We start from the raw sequence: 13,590 nt of genomic DNA, 5'->3' as shown, positions 1-13,590 counted from the left end.
AAGTTTGTATTGAAAATGTATGGTGTAAGATTTGCAACAATCTGCTGTTTGGAGGGGCAAATCTGAATTGAAAATTCCTGATGTAAAAATTGCACAGTTCTGGTGAATGGAGGGGCAAGTTTTATTGAACATTTCTGGTAGAAAAACTACAACGTTTTGGTGACTGGACGGACAACTTAAACTTGACTTCCGAGAAGAACCTCAAGGGTATTGAATTCTGAGGACAGTTCCAAAATAAAAGATTTCTTGGAATGATTCCATGAAAATTCTACGAATAATTTCAAGTAAATCCTGCACATAATTCCAAGAAAGTTTCGAAAAGAATACCGTGAAAATCAAATTTTGGGTGAAATTCCAAAGGGATTTCAAGTTAAATGTCAAGCGAATCCCGAGGATAACTTCTTGTTCATTCCAAGAAAAAATTCTGAAACTCGAAAGGAATTTCAGTTCCAAAGTGTTCTGAGAAAAAATCATGAAAATTTCTTAATATAATTCCAGTGGACTTTTGAGAAGACTATCAAAATAGCTCTTAGGAGAGTTCTAAAAAAAAACCGGGAAGAACCTCAAGGATATTGAATTCTGAGGACAGTTCCAAAGAATTTCTGGGGAGTATTCCATGAAAATTCTGCGAATAATTTCAAAGGGATTTTGAGGAAAATTCAAAGGAGTACCGATAATTTATAGCTCATTCCGGGAAGAATTTTTGAATAATGAAGAAATTCTTCTGAAATTCTAAGGAAATTTAAGTTCCAAGGTGTTATTGTAAAAGTCAAGAAGAGTTCCAAAAACAATTCCAGAGGACTTCTAAGAAGAATTTCAAAAGAGCTCATATATTTCAAAAAATTTCAAAAAGAACCTCAAGGAATTTTTCGCAACTGGATTTTTTTGTGGATGGACTTTTTCGCAACTGTACAAACTTTAAAGACAACTTTTGGATTCCCTAATTCAAAAGTGGCTATAGGTTTTCCATTGAACCTTGGTCTATTGTTGTCTTACTAAGAATTCGTCTAAGAATCTTCTCTGAAAATTTCAAGTCGTTTGTTACCCTGGTGAAAAAGTTTCAGCTGTCTATGTGCGTTGCAATAAACTCGGGTTTGTCCTTTATATCATCTTTAAAACATGTTGAATGTTCGGCATCATTTTCTGTCACCCCGACTGGCGGTACATTGGGACAGGGTTGACATCCTTCACACAAGTCTGTACTCGCTTGTAAAAATAGTTTTGTGCACTTTTGATCCAATCGTTACATATTTTTTTAACCTTTTTAATGATCCTATTAGCCTTGGCATTTAGGTCAAATTTGAAAAAAAAATAGAACTACAATTTTCGCTGAAAACGACCAAGTTCAACGTACTTGCAAAGGTAATATAAAGTGTAACTGCAACAGCATATAGGGCTTACAAAACCTTTAAATAATAGAAAACAAACTGAAACGATGCCTTCAAGATTTACAAAAATGTACTGCAAAAAATTTCAGAAATGTAATTGAAGAATATATTTTCTTTGGTTTATATTTTTAACCTGTAAAGAAGAGCATGACGCAAAACATTATTACAACATTTTTCTATCAAAATATTATTCGGACTGTAACTTTATGTAACTTCCAAGAAATTTTAGAAACTTCAAAGCTATTTTCAATGTTGTTCTGGATTTTCAGAGCCAATTCTACACAATCAAACATTTCGCTGCCGGTATTTTCGGACGATCCAAGTTGTCCGATTCCAGGGTTCAAAAATTGAAAGACAGCGACCGAGTTGCTGGGCAAACACAATCGTAGTGATACCCATGTTGGTAGTATGGAAGCGTGGAAAATTTTTAAAACCAGGAACTTTGTTTTTTCATTGCTTTGCGCACTGTTTGAACCTTGTACTTGTCGACGCAGTTTGCATATGAAAGGAGAATGCGATTCTTATTGGTCATTCATGTCGGTTTGTCGGTGCTATCTATGTTAAAGCCCTACTATAGCAACTGTTTGACGAACCTTTCATTATCGACATCGTCGATGGGATTAAATTGCCAATTTCCATTGGCTGTCTGAAAGCAGTTTGCACTGAAGAAGATGAACCACCACCAGAGCAAAAAATAAATAAAATTAGCTAAATTGAACAGTAGGAAAACAGTGGTGGGTGGATAGCACCATCCACCACGCACTTTAGAGTACTCCCAAGTTGAAAGCACCATAGAAAAAAATTGCCTCTCCTTAACAAGATTCCTGTGCACGCTAGTGTCTGTACGGTTTTGGAGGTTAAATAATCATCAATTTTAGCAACAAAACGGCCCTTTTCAGGGCCAGCAATTTTATTACAGTAAAGAGTTGGAATTGAATTTATCTGCGCCTGTCTGTCCATATTCAGAACCACACGCCCCCAACTACCACACAAAATGCTCTCCAGACTTGTAATCGTGTAACCAAACTTGGAAGCAGGGGTCATCAATCAACTTTCTCTTTGAAACAATTACTGCAAATTTGGTACGCCTACAATTCAAAAGCGGAAAGAGTTAAGGTAATAAATGATCGATCAATTAAAAGAACTAAATCACATCTGTTCCGTCCACTAGCGGTCCTACGACAAGCTTCCGTTCGTGCCCCTAAGCACAGACCCTTCTTCTTTTTTGTCCCCCTCCCCCCTCGACTGGTGCGAGCATCGAGTGACAAAAGAAAAACTTGTGATTTGTTCTGGCTTAATTTTTCTTTTTTTTATATATATATATATTTCCCATAAAATAATATTAAGGCCACAGCTGAGAAATTTTTAATAAATGCATTACACCACTGTTTCATTACGAATATATAGCAAGATTAGGGCAACATTTTAATGCTTATCGGTTACTCAGGTTGTATATATTTTTTTAAATTTCCACAGCGTCAGTAATGCGATAAAATATGAACAAAATTTCAAGAGATGCCATCCATTCCGAGATTTATCACCCACAACCAGTGTTGCCAATTCATATAATTTTCCACCGGTAGGTCTATAACAATGAGTATCTAAAATAAAGATGAGCTTCTTATTCGGGACAACCTTCAGTTGTTGAAAGATTATGGTAATGAGTTGATGAGCTTTGATAAATGTGCATGGGGAAACTGACTAACGTTAGCTGAAAGTATGCTTGCATCTCACGCGTTGGCTGTGACAGGCTTGCGTTAAGAATACATTCCTCAATTACTTTTATGCAGCTCAGTGTATTTCATAAAATCATGTCGCAATTGTTCAAACAAGTGAATTTTGTGTCAATTTACGTTAACGTTTTTCATTTGTTTGTATTTATCGTCGCTAAAGCACTGAACTTTGCTAGTGTGTACTAGCGAAGAGTTTTGTCTTAACACACAATATTAGCTACAAGTTAATTACATTAAATATTAACATCAACATTAGAAGATTTCATCGTACTTTTTTTTAAATTAGCACTAGTTACAATTTGGTTGGTAAACGGCTGGACAATGCGTACCATTGATACTTCACCTATCTGCAGGTATAAAATAGACCCCACTAGCTGTCCTTAGCCTCTTGTCCAGTAACTCCTATCCCTACCTCCCCGCGGTGCCGGCTGGAGAACGAGTAACCATAGGGAAGATCGGGTTACCAAACCCGGTGGGACAGGGAAGAGGGGGACTCTTCTCTCCAGCAGGGTTGAAAATTCTCTGGGAAGAATCACCCGGTTGCGAGAGATATCATCCACTCGAGAGATTGTTAGACTCAGCACGAGAGAGTGAGAGAGTTGACTGTTCACTGTTTGTCTGTTTATACACTCACTTCCGTGAGAAAGGTGGCAGCGCAAAGGTGTTATTGTTTCTCCAAAGATTCCGGGAGAGCTTTACGTGAGTGAGTGAAAACATCAATGTATACAGCCTTCTCACAGGCATATTCGACGTGGCTGTTGAAGTTTAGCCGATCATCGATCATCACTCCCAGGTATTTCAACACGCTTTGAGGTTATAGCGTGTCCCTGATGGTAATATCTGCCGCTGTACCGCTTTACAGTTACTGGCCAATAGCACTTCCGTTTTGTGGTGGGCTATCTGCAGCTTCGCTCCTTGCATCAAGTTACCAATCATGTCGATCACCTCGATCGCCAACACTTCCACCTCTTCCAGCGTCCGCAAATCAAATGATCTCAACTCCTTTGGGCAGCTTCAGCGTTAGCACGCCGTTGTAAATCCCGTTCCAGAGCGTTGGACCAAGGATGGAGCTTTGTGGAACTCCTGCTGTGATCCTAATCAATCTCTGTCCCATGTATGTATGTCGACTAAACTAAAGCAAATTTAAATAATGATGCGCTGATGCACTTCCCGTATTCGCATTTCCAAAATGTATACATTATTATTTCATCAAATTTTAAAATAATTGACTACATACTGTACTTTAATAGAAAAAAATAACCTTTAGAAAATCGTTGTATGCAAAAAACTGACAACCAAAGTCTTCACCACGCACCGGGGTGATTCTCCCCGGTGAAGCAAACGAACTCTCTACGGTGCTCCCTAGTGATCACTCATACGCTCCGATGTGTTGGACTGGTGGAGGTGCGAACGTCAGAAACTGTATTTGTTTGCGAAGTGGGAGAAGCGGTAGAAAGTGAAAAGAAAATAAAAATCTCTCGGGTGAGTTTGCTTTTGTCATAGTGCGAGGTGTCTTGTCTACTGATCACCCTGCTTACACTGGGGGAATGGCATCCCTGCTCTCCGGAGAGTGCAGTCTTCGAGCGTCTGTTCATCATGGAGGTGCGGCTCAAAACGGCGTCTGTGCGCTCCATGTCAGGAGCGGCTGATCGACGTCCTGGTGCCAGCGTGAGACTCTAAACAGTGCTGTGCACGATGGTCCCCCGGCGAGACAATGGGGGTTGGTGCAGGCCCTACAAGCCAGCCGTAAAAAAACAAAAGTACTGGAAGCAAGCAATGTAAATACGGACCGAAACAATCGGCATAGACCCAAGCAACGGAAACGGACTAACGATTGGAAACTCGGAACATGGAACTGCAAGCCTCTCAATTTCTTGGGAAGTACCCGCATTCTTTCCGATTTATTGAGGGTCCCCAAGTTCGACATCGTAGCGTTACAGGAGGTTTGCTGGAAGGGATCGTTGGTACATACGTATAGGGATGGTTATACCATCTACCAGAGCTGCGGCAATACACATGAGCTGGGTACAGCTTTCATCGTGATGAGCGAAATGCAGAAGCGTGTGATTGGGTGGTGGCCAATCGATAGCAGAATGTGAAAGTTGAGGATCAAAGGCCGTTTCTTCAATATCCGCATAATCAATGTGCACAGCCCTCACTTAGCAAGTGACGATGACGATAAAGACGCTTTTTACGCGCAGCTGGAAGGGGAATACGACAGCTGCCCAAGCCATGATGTCAAAATCGTCATCGAAGATCTTACCCAAGTAACAATCTAAATGCTTAGAAGATTTATTCTTATTTTATCATTGTTTTATCATAGCATCCCTTCCAGCCTGTGGTTGCATTACGGTTTTGTGTGCTTGTCATAAAATCAGGCCGTCAAGTCGTCTATAAAACTGTTTTATGACTACTAAATTAAAACTCAGACTTCATAGTTTTAACGGTAGCTGTAAGGTGGTTCTGCATCACTACTTATAACTGAAGAATAAAACCAAAACAAAACATACAATTATGTTTTATGTTACACTTTTTATGACCGATATAAAACTTGAAGCAGTCTTAGACCTTCATTAAAGCTTCATTACAACTATCATCTTTATCAGAGGCCTATGATTCACAGATAAGAAATATACTGCTACAACAAAAAATACTCTGAAATTTTTTGTCATTATAAAAAACAAATCTATTCAGAGATATGAAATGAAAATCCCTTCAGTGCTTCTGAACACGATGAAGATGAAACGATCGACAATATGAAACTCCTGGAGGAACTACAGTTATACGATCCCTACATAAGGCACAGTGCGGTGAAGGAGCTCTTAAAAATATTGAACAAGCGGTTTTCCGATACACTTCCGAAAGATCCACGAACCCTTCTTAAAGCAACGCCGACAGTTTCACTAAATCCGTTTGGAGATGGCCAGTATTGACATCACGGCTTTAAACCTTGTATTGAAAAAGCTTTTAGTGGATCCAATAAGCATTTCTTACATCTTGATTACAAGCGAAAATAGAAGGATCGCTTGGAATGTTGACTTTTTGACAGGTGGTCATGGTTTTTGTTTTGTTTTGATTCGCTGTACCGAATAAAACCAGCAAGCTAGTTATATAGCTTGAATATAACTTAACGCTCTCAATTTGGACTACGAAATGCTAAGATACAACCATTAGGTTTATGTTATGCTATAGAATACCAATCTAGGAGAATATGTTATATTGAGGTATTTTTAAGGAGTAGCAAGTTATAACGAAAAAAAATGTCGCCGTATGAACAAATTTCACACAGTATGAATAATTACGCTATAATTGATAGGCAATAAAACACTTTCATACATCTATGTATAATTAAATAATATGTGACTGGTTATTGCTCAACAGTAGTAACAGTTTTGTACTAAATAGATAATCTTTGAATGACTCTTTAATGCATGGTGTTAATGCAGACAAATTAAAAATATCCCTATATTGTAGTATTCATATGGCGCACTAAATTTATGCTCCTGTTTGGTATAATAATCACCATAAATATTGCACGGCATGCTGTGAAGCATATAAAGATTGGTTTAAAATTATAATAAAGTCGTCTTATTTTCAATGTACAATAATATCAGCCATTATTACCAACTGACAAGGATCATGATTTCACATCAAACATCGAAAGAATAAAACCACAATAAAATATTTCTCAATATTAACTATCATCCAAAAACCCCAACTTAAAACCTTCAAAGTTGTCAAAATGTTTTGCGTATCATGTTTTATCAACTTCTTCAGGAGCGATTTATGCGGTTGTAATATAGTTTTATGGTAGTCATTAGAAGGCTGTTAAAACTTTCTGACCTGGAGGAGGTTTTATGTTTTCATTTTTAACAATCACATCTAGAATGTGATAAAACTGACATAAATCCTATGCTCCTAAAGTAGTTCGCATATCAAGTTTTAATGACTGCATTAAAACTGGGCCAATTGGCCATGACATGGCTGTATTGCGGTTCTCAGGAGATTGATAAAGCAATGTGGTCGTCAGTGAAGGTTTTATAATTTGGTTATATCAACTGCTATAAAACTTAAATAAAACAAAAATTGTTGCTTGGGTAACGCTCAGGTCGGCCAGGAGGAGGAATTCAGACCGGTTATAGGAAAGTTCAGCGCTCACCAGGTAACGAACGCTAACACCCTTTTTTTATACAGGGGGGAATTTGCTCCCAGACACCTGAGAAGATAACTCCGGGTGTGAAGATCTTACCCTGTGCTCTAGGCCCTTGCCCTCCCCGGAACCGCCCGAAAGCATTACATCATGGGAGGGGGCCGGTTGCGCTATGGCGCATCACTAGTGGTGTGTCAGACGTGACACTCGCTTACTGCACAGTGAGCAGCTGTGCAGGGCCTTCCTCTTGTTGTTCGCTGTTAATTGTTCGCCTGAGTTCTAGAGCAGACGTGATAGCCAGCCAACTGTCCACGGCCAAACAGGACAGATGTGACCGCTTACCAGCACTCTAAGAACCCGGTGTCACTCCTGCCTTTGCACAACGAGGGTTTGTGCAGGGCTTATCAACCTCCTGGGACGAGCTGGATGGGGCTCCAGCGTCCTTACTCTGCTGTTGTTCGTTTAGCCGCAATATCTCTCCCTTGGGTTCGATAACTAACGTTTCCAGGGCACACCACGAGGAGGCGAACTACTTCATGCCCCACGCTAACGGCCTTAGACTCATCGATTTCGCCGCCTCTAAGAGCATGGCCATACGTAGTACCTACTTCCAGCATAGCCTCCCATATCGGTACACCCAGAGATCACCGCAGCAGACAGGACCGCAAATCGACGGAAGGCACTTCTCGGACATTATTGACGTCAGGACCTATCGCGGCGCAAATATCGATTAGGACCACTACCTTCTAATGGTCAAGGTGCACCAAAAGCTTTCCGTTGCCAACAACATTCGGTACCGACGCCCGCCACGGTACAATCTGGAGCAACTGAAGCTGCCTGATGTCGCAACTGAGGGAGATCTCACCGAAGCCCTTCTTGAGGACTGCTGGAGCAACGTGAAAGCAGCCATTAACAGCGCTGCTGAAGGCGCCGTTGGGTTCGTGGAGCGGAATCGACGGAACGATTGGTTCGACCAAGAGTGTCAGACGGTTTTGGACGAGAAGAACGCGGCGATGCTGCAGCAAGGAACCCGTCATAATGTGGAGCGATATAAACAGAAGCGAAGACAGCAAACCCATCTTTTCCGGGATGAGAAGTGCCGCCTGGAAGAGTTGAAGTGCGAAGAAATGGAGCAGCTGTATCGTTCTCAAGAAATACGCAAGTTCTACAAGAAACTCAACGCATCCCGCCAAGGCTCTGTGCCGCGAGCCGAAATGTGTCGGGATAAGGAAGGGGGTATCTTAACGGACGAACGTGAGGTGATTGAAAGGTGGAAGCAGCACTACGATGAACATCTGAACGGCGCAGAGGTGGAGGACCAAGACGGCAGGAAGAATGGCTTCGTCGGTACAGTGGATGAGGGGGACATGCCAGCTCCCACGATAGGTGAAGTTAAGGATGCTATCCGACAGCTTAAGAACAACAAAGCAGCTGGGAAAGATGGTATCGGAGAGGAACTTTTCAAAATGAGCCCGGATAAGTTGGCCACTTGACTGTACCGACTGATAGTCAGGATCTGGGATACAAAACAGCTACCGGAGGAGTGGAAAGAGGGAGTAATATGCCCAGTATATAAAAAGGCGACAAACTAGAATGTGAGAACTATCGAGCGATCACTATTCTTAACGCGACCTACAAAGTGCTTTCCCAAATCATCTTTGGCTGTTTATCACCGCTAGCAAGTAGATTTGTGGGATGTTATCAAGCCGGTTTTGTGAACGGGCGATCGACAACGGACGAAATCTTTACGTTGCGGCAGATTCTTCAAAAGTGTCGTGAATATCAAGTCCCTACGCACCACCTATTCATCGATTTCAAGGCCGCTTATGATACTATTGATCGTGAAGAGCCTTGGAAGATTATAGACGAGAATGGTTTTCCCGGAAGCTGACCAGACTGATCAGAGCTACGATGGATGGTGTACAGTGCTGCCTAAGGATATCGGGTGCGTTATCGGACTCGTTTGAAACTCGCAAAGGACTTCGACAAGGTGATGGTCTTTCCTGCCTCCTGTTCAACATTGCGCTAGAAAGTGTTATGAAACGTGTGGGCTTTAACACGCGGGGCACGATCTTCAATAAGTAAAGCCAGTTCATCAACTTCGCTGACGACGTGGACATTGTCGGAAGAACGTTTCAGGCCGTGGCGGAGCAGTACACCAGGCTGAAACGTGAAGCAGAGAAGGTTGGATTAAAGGTGAATACGTCGGAGGCAAAGTATCTGTTAGCTGGAGGAACCGAGCGGGATAGGGCTCGCATAGGCAGAAGCGTGACAATCTTTTTTTTTTTTTAATTCTTTATTTAAGAGATTTTTAGCCTTAGGCTAGTTCATCTCTATGCGTGACAATCGTCGGAGATGAGTTCGAGGTGGTGGATGAATTTGTGTACATCGGATCATTGGTGACGTCGGATAACAACTGCAGCAGAGAAATTCGTCGGCGTATTATTGCCGGAAATCGTGCTTACTACGGACTCCACAAGACCCTGAGGTCGGGTAAACTTCACCTCCGTACTAAATGTACCATGTACAAGACGCTGATAAGACCAGTAGTACACTAAGGGCACGAGACGTGGACGATGCTCGAGGAGGACCTGCAAGCACTGGGTGTTTTCGTACGACGAGTGCTTAGGACTATTCTTGGGCGGAGTATGTGAGAACGGTGTATGGAGGCGAAGGATGAACCACGAGCTGGCGCAACTCTATGGCGAACCCTGTATCCAGAAAGTTGCGAAAGCTGGACGGGTACGATGGGCGGGACACGTTTTAAGAATGCCGGACAACAATCCCGCAAAAATGGTGTTTGCCTCGAATCTGGCCGGTACAAGACAGAGAGGAGCACAGCGAGCAAGGTGGATAGACCAAGTGGAGCAGGATCTTGGAAGTGTGGGACGGTCAAGAAATTGGAGACAAGCAGCCACGGACCGAGTGAATTGGCGTAACATTGTGATGCAGGTTTGTTTTGAAAATCTTCGCTGTCACGTACGAGCTAAATGAACAAATAATAAGTTCATTATACATCGACGAATATGCATTTGTTCATATTTATCAACGCTTGAGTGTCGAACCCAACATTGTCAAAATCGGAAACGATCCTCAATAGCAAAAAAATCAATTTCGGTTTGGGCAGTTTTTATTTGATATCCAAAATCATCCATCCTCGAATGGACGAAAACAAATGTAGACTCGAAACTCAGCTGTTGCCTTGATCAAGAGAATGATTGTCATGTCAAAATTCAAATTCATTCCGACTACCTGGTTTATCTTTTAAGGGGGTATTCCCGATCTTTTTTTTTTTTCAAAAAATCAATTTTTTTTTTTCACGTTTTTTTGTACTTTAGACTATATACTTTCATCCCCCCAAGCCGTTTTCCGATCAACGAATTCGGTGTCCAGGCATAGCTGACTAATGGTAAGAACCCCCAAAATGGTTTTAACTAAAGTCAAAACTTTAAACGCGTTTTTCTCGAAACCACATTTTTTTTATCGGGCGAAGATTTTTCTCAGAAACTATAAGAGATATTGACTTGAATCTTTGCGCATTTTGTTCCTTATTAAATTGTTTGGAGCTTCTCTCACTTTCAGCCAAAAATATTAACATTTAACATTGTTTGAAGCACCTTAAAGCTGCAAAAAAGCGGACTAAAAATCGCCTGTTTTTTCATATGGCCGCCATTTTGTTAATTTGCAAGATTTTTTACAGCCAACGGGAGAAGCTCCAGAGAATCTTATGCAGATTATTAATTTCATCACGAAATCTGTTTCAGATGAAGCCGTTCCAGAGAAAAGTCTTCGCCCGTCCAGGCGTTTGCGGCGAACAGGGGTCTGTTTGCCGCCATTTTGTGACGTCAATAATGTCTTTTTTATGTCAAAAAAAAAATTATTTGTAAACTTTAATGTTCAATAAACAAGAATCCCAAAGAGTTAGGCGCATTACTATTCATTTTCCTTGAAAAAAAAAAATTGAAAAACAGGCCGAAAAAAGGCAAAAGATTGGGAATACCCCCTTAAGGTTGCCTTCATTTGCTGGTAATTTTGGGTTATGGTTATGCTAAAATATCGTCGGAGGTGGAACTGGTTTTCGACTGGTAATCAAATTTACTCATCAAACGAAAAATTAAACCATGTGTCATCAAATTCGTATCAATTGTATCACAAATCACCCGATGCTAACCCGGCAAGCATGATTAAAATCCATTAGATTTATTATCGTTTGAACATGTCACTCGTTGCATCACACAATCATGCCACATTGTCCGCGTCCCCCACCAAAAGCAAAACAAATCAAGCACGCATATAGTGCCATCAGCTTTGGTGTCCACATAAATCCAGCTCACCACACCACCTCAGAAATTCCATATCCTCTATGTCATTTCCTGATTTGCCGAATGAAAATTAATTTAATAACATTCAAAATTCATCTACGTTAATGCCTTTCGCTGCCACATCTGTCATGCCGACCTCTGAAAAGCTCGCATTATGTCACGAAAATTTCCCTATCCCAATCCATGCCTTCCTTTCCCATACGGATCGAAAACTCGGTTCCAAAATAGAAAACAATTTTTCGCCATTAATTTAGAGCTTATTGAAATGAGTCCCTGCCCGACTGAAACCAAAATTGCTCCCTTTCTCGCGATTCCAACTTCCTCTGGATGCTGCATACAACTCTACCCCTGAGAAGGTAGTTTCCTGCAATTCAATTAAAACAACTTCCGGCCGTAAAATTGTTATCCGAGCAGGAAAAGCCACACACATACAAAAAGTTCAACGCTGACATCCCCACGCCGTCTGCCCACCTATCTTTCTATTTGCTCTAGTTCCTAGACATGCTGGAATGGAGGGGGGTGCTAAGCGAAAAATCAGGAGCTCATTTGGGAGTAAATTCGCTCCATAGCACATTGACTGGCGCATCAGGTTTCGAAAAATCCGATGATAACCAGACCTGGAGACCGACCGGGAGGGGGTGAACCGGAAAAAAGACATTTTGAAAAGTTCAACCGGAAGCTAGCCATATCGTCGTTCGGTTGCCGGAGGGGGGCAGGCAAGAATCCCGAAGTAAAAGTTCGAACGAGAATAGATTGTTATCAAAACATGCCTTCCAACCGACTGGGGGCGAACCAAGGAGGAAAGTTTAACAATGGAATCATTTAAAACGGGGTTGCAAAGTTTGAGGTTCGATCGTTTTTGGTTTCCCTTGGAACTTCTATCTGATATTTTTTATAAAATTGACCGACATCACTCAAATCGGTCCAGAGGGAGGGGGGGGGGGGGATCAACTCATTCCATAATATAATTAATACGTAAAAACAATTTGTTTCATTTAATGATAAAGCAATGCCGATTTCGTATAGGGCTGAACATTGTTTGCCTCTTCATTATTTTGTAATAAAATTTGCATCAACCTTAATATTATAGACATTTAAACGAATACTCGAAAACTTAAATCAGTCTTCACTTTTCAAAAAAAAAGCATTCAAACATCTCAAAGGCTCTTCACAACCTTGATTACAAGTATTCGTTCCGTCTCCCATGTGGCCTCACTCAATTCTCTAAACGATCCAGAGCACATCCCTCCCACAACCAAGTCAACCAATCCAGCTCGTTATGAATGGAACTACTTCACTCTGACAGGTGTCATTAGGAATCGATTGAAATGGCGTTTATTACCAAACTTCTCCGGTTAACACACAGCCAGACCATCCGACAGCAGTTGGCAGTGGTGTTGGGGGAGATTCTGTGGCCTTTAGCTTCCCTAAGCGACTGACTGACTGCCAACTGCTGTCTGAAGGTACGGTGGGGCGACCTATTTAGCGAAACAAGGCACATACATCTAGTGCTGGTGGTGCTACGTTTACAGAAGGCAAACTTGTCGGATGGTGGCCCGGAGAGGGCGGTCCACCACCATTGATACACGGCTCGTTGATTTTCGGCCTCGTTTTCACCACCGAACTTTACACACCAGTAGTTACTTGGGGCCGGCTACTACTACAACAACAATTTGGTAGACTACGGCTCATGGAAGCTCCCGCTGTTGGATGGAAACACATGACTCGAATGAAGAAAGGTTAACTTCCGGAAAGTCTGTGATGCGTGTGATTCTGGCACAGATGGAAATTTGAACGTATTTTGCAATCGTTTAGATGTCAATTTGAGAACATGGTTGACGCTTTTCACTCTAAAGGATTCAGTTCCAGATAACATAACAAAATTAATTTTTTGAATCGACCTTCTCCGATTTGTATGAATCATTGCGTAATTGATTGTCAAGCATTAAATTTTTGACGTAAGATTACGTCTTTCGGCAACATATTGGGGGTGCAAT

Source organism: Ochlerotatus camptorhynchus, unplaced genomic scaffold (assembly GCF_037179485.1).
Source record: "Ochlerotatus camptorhynchus isolate MF236.1 unplaced genomic scaffold, CSIRO-AGI_Acam_v1.1 ptg000361l, whole genome shotgun sequence".
NCBI classification, from domain to species: Eukaryota; Metazoa; Arthropoda; class Insecta; order Diptera; family Culicidae; genus Ochlerotatus; species Ochlerotatus camptorhynchus.
Note: the sequence above shows the minus strand (reverse complement) of the source record.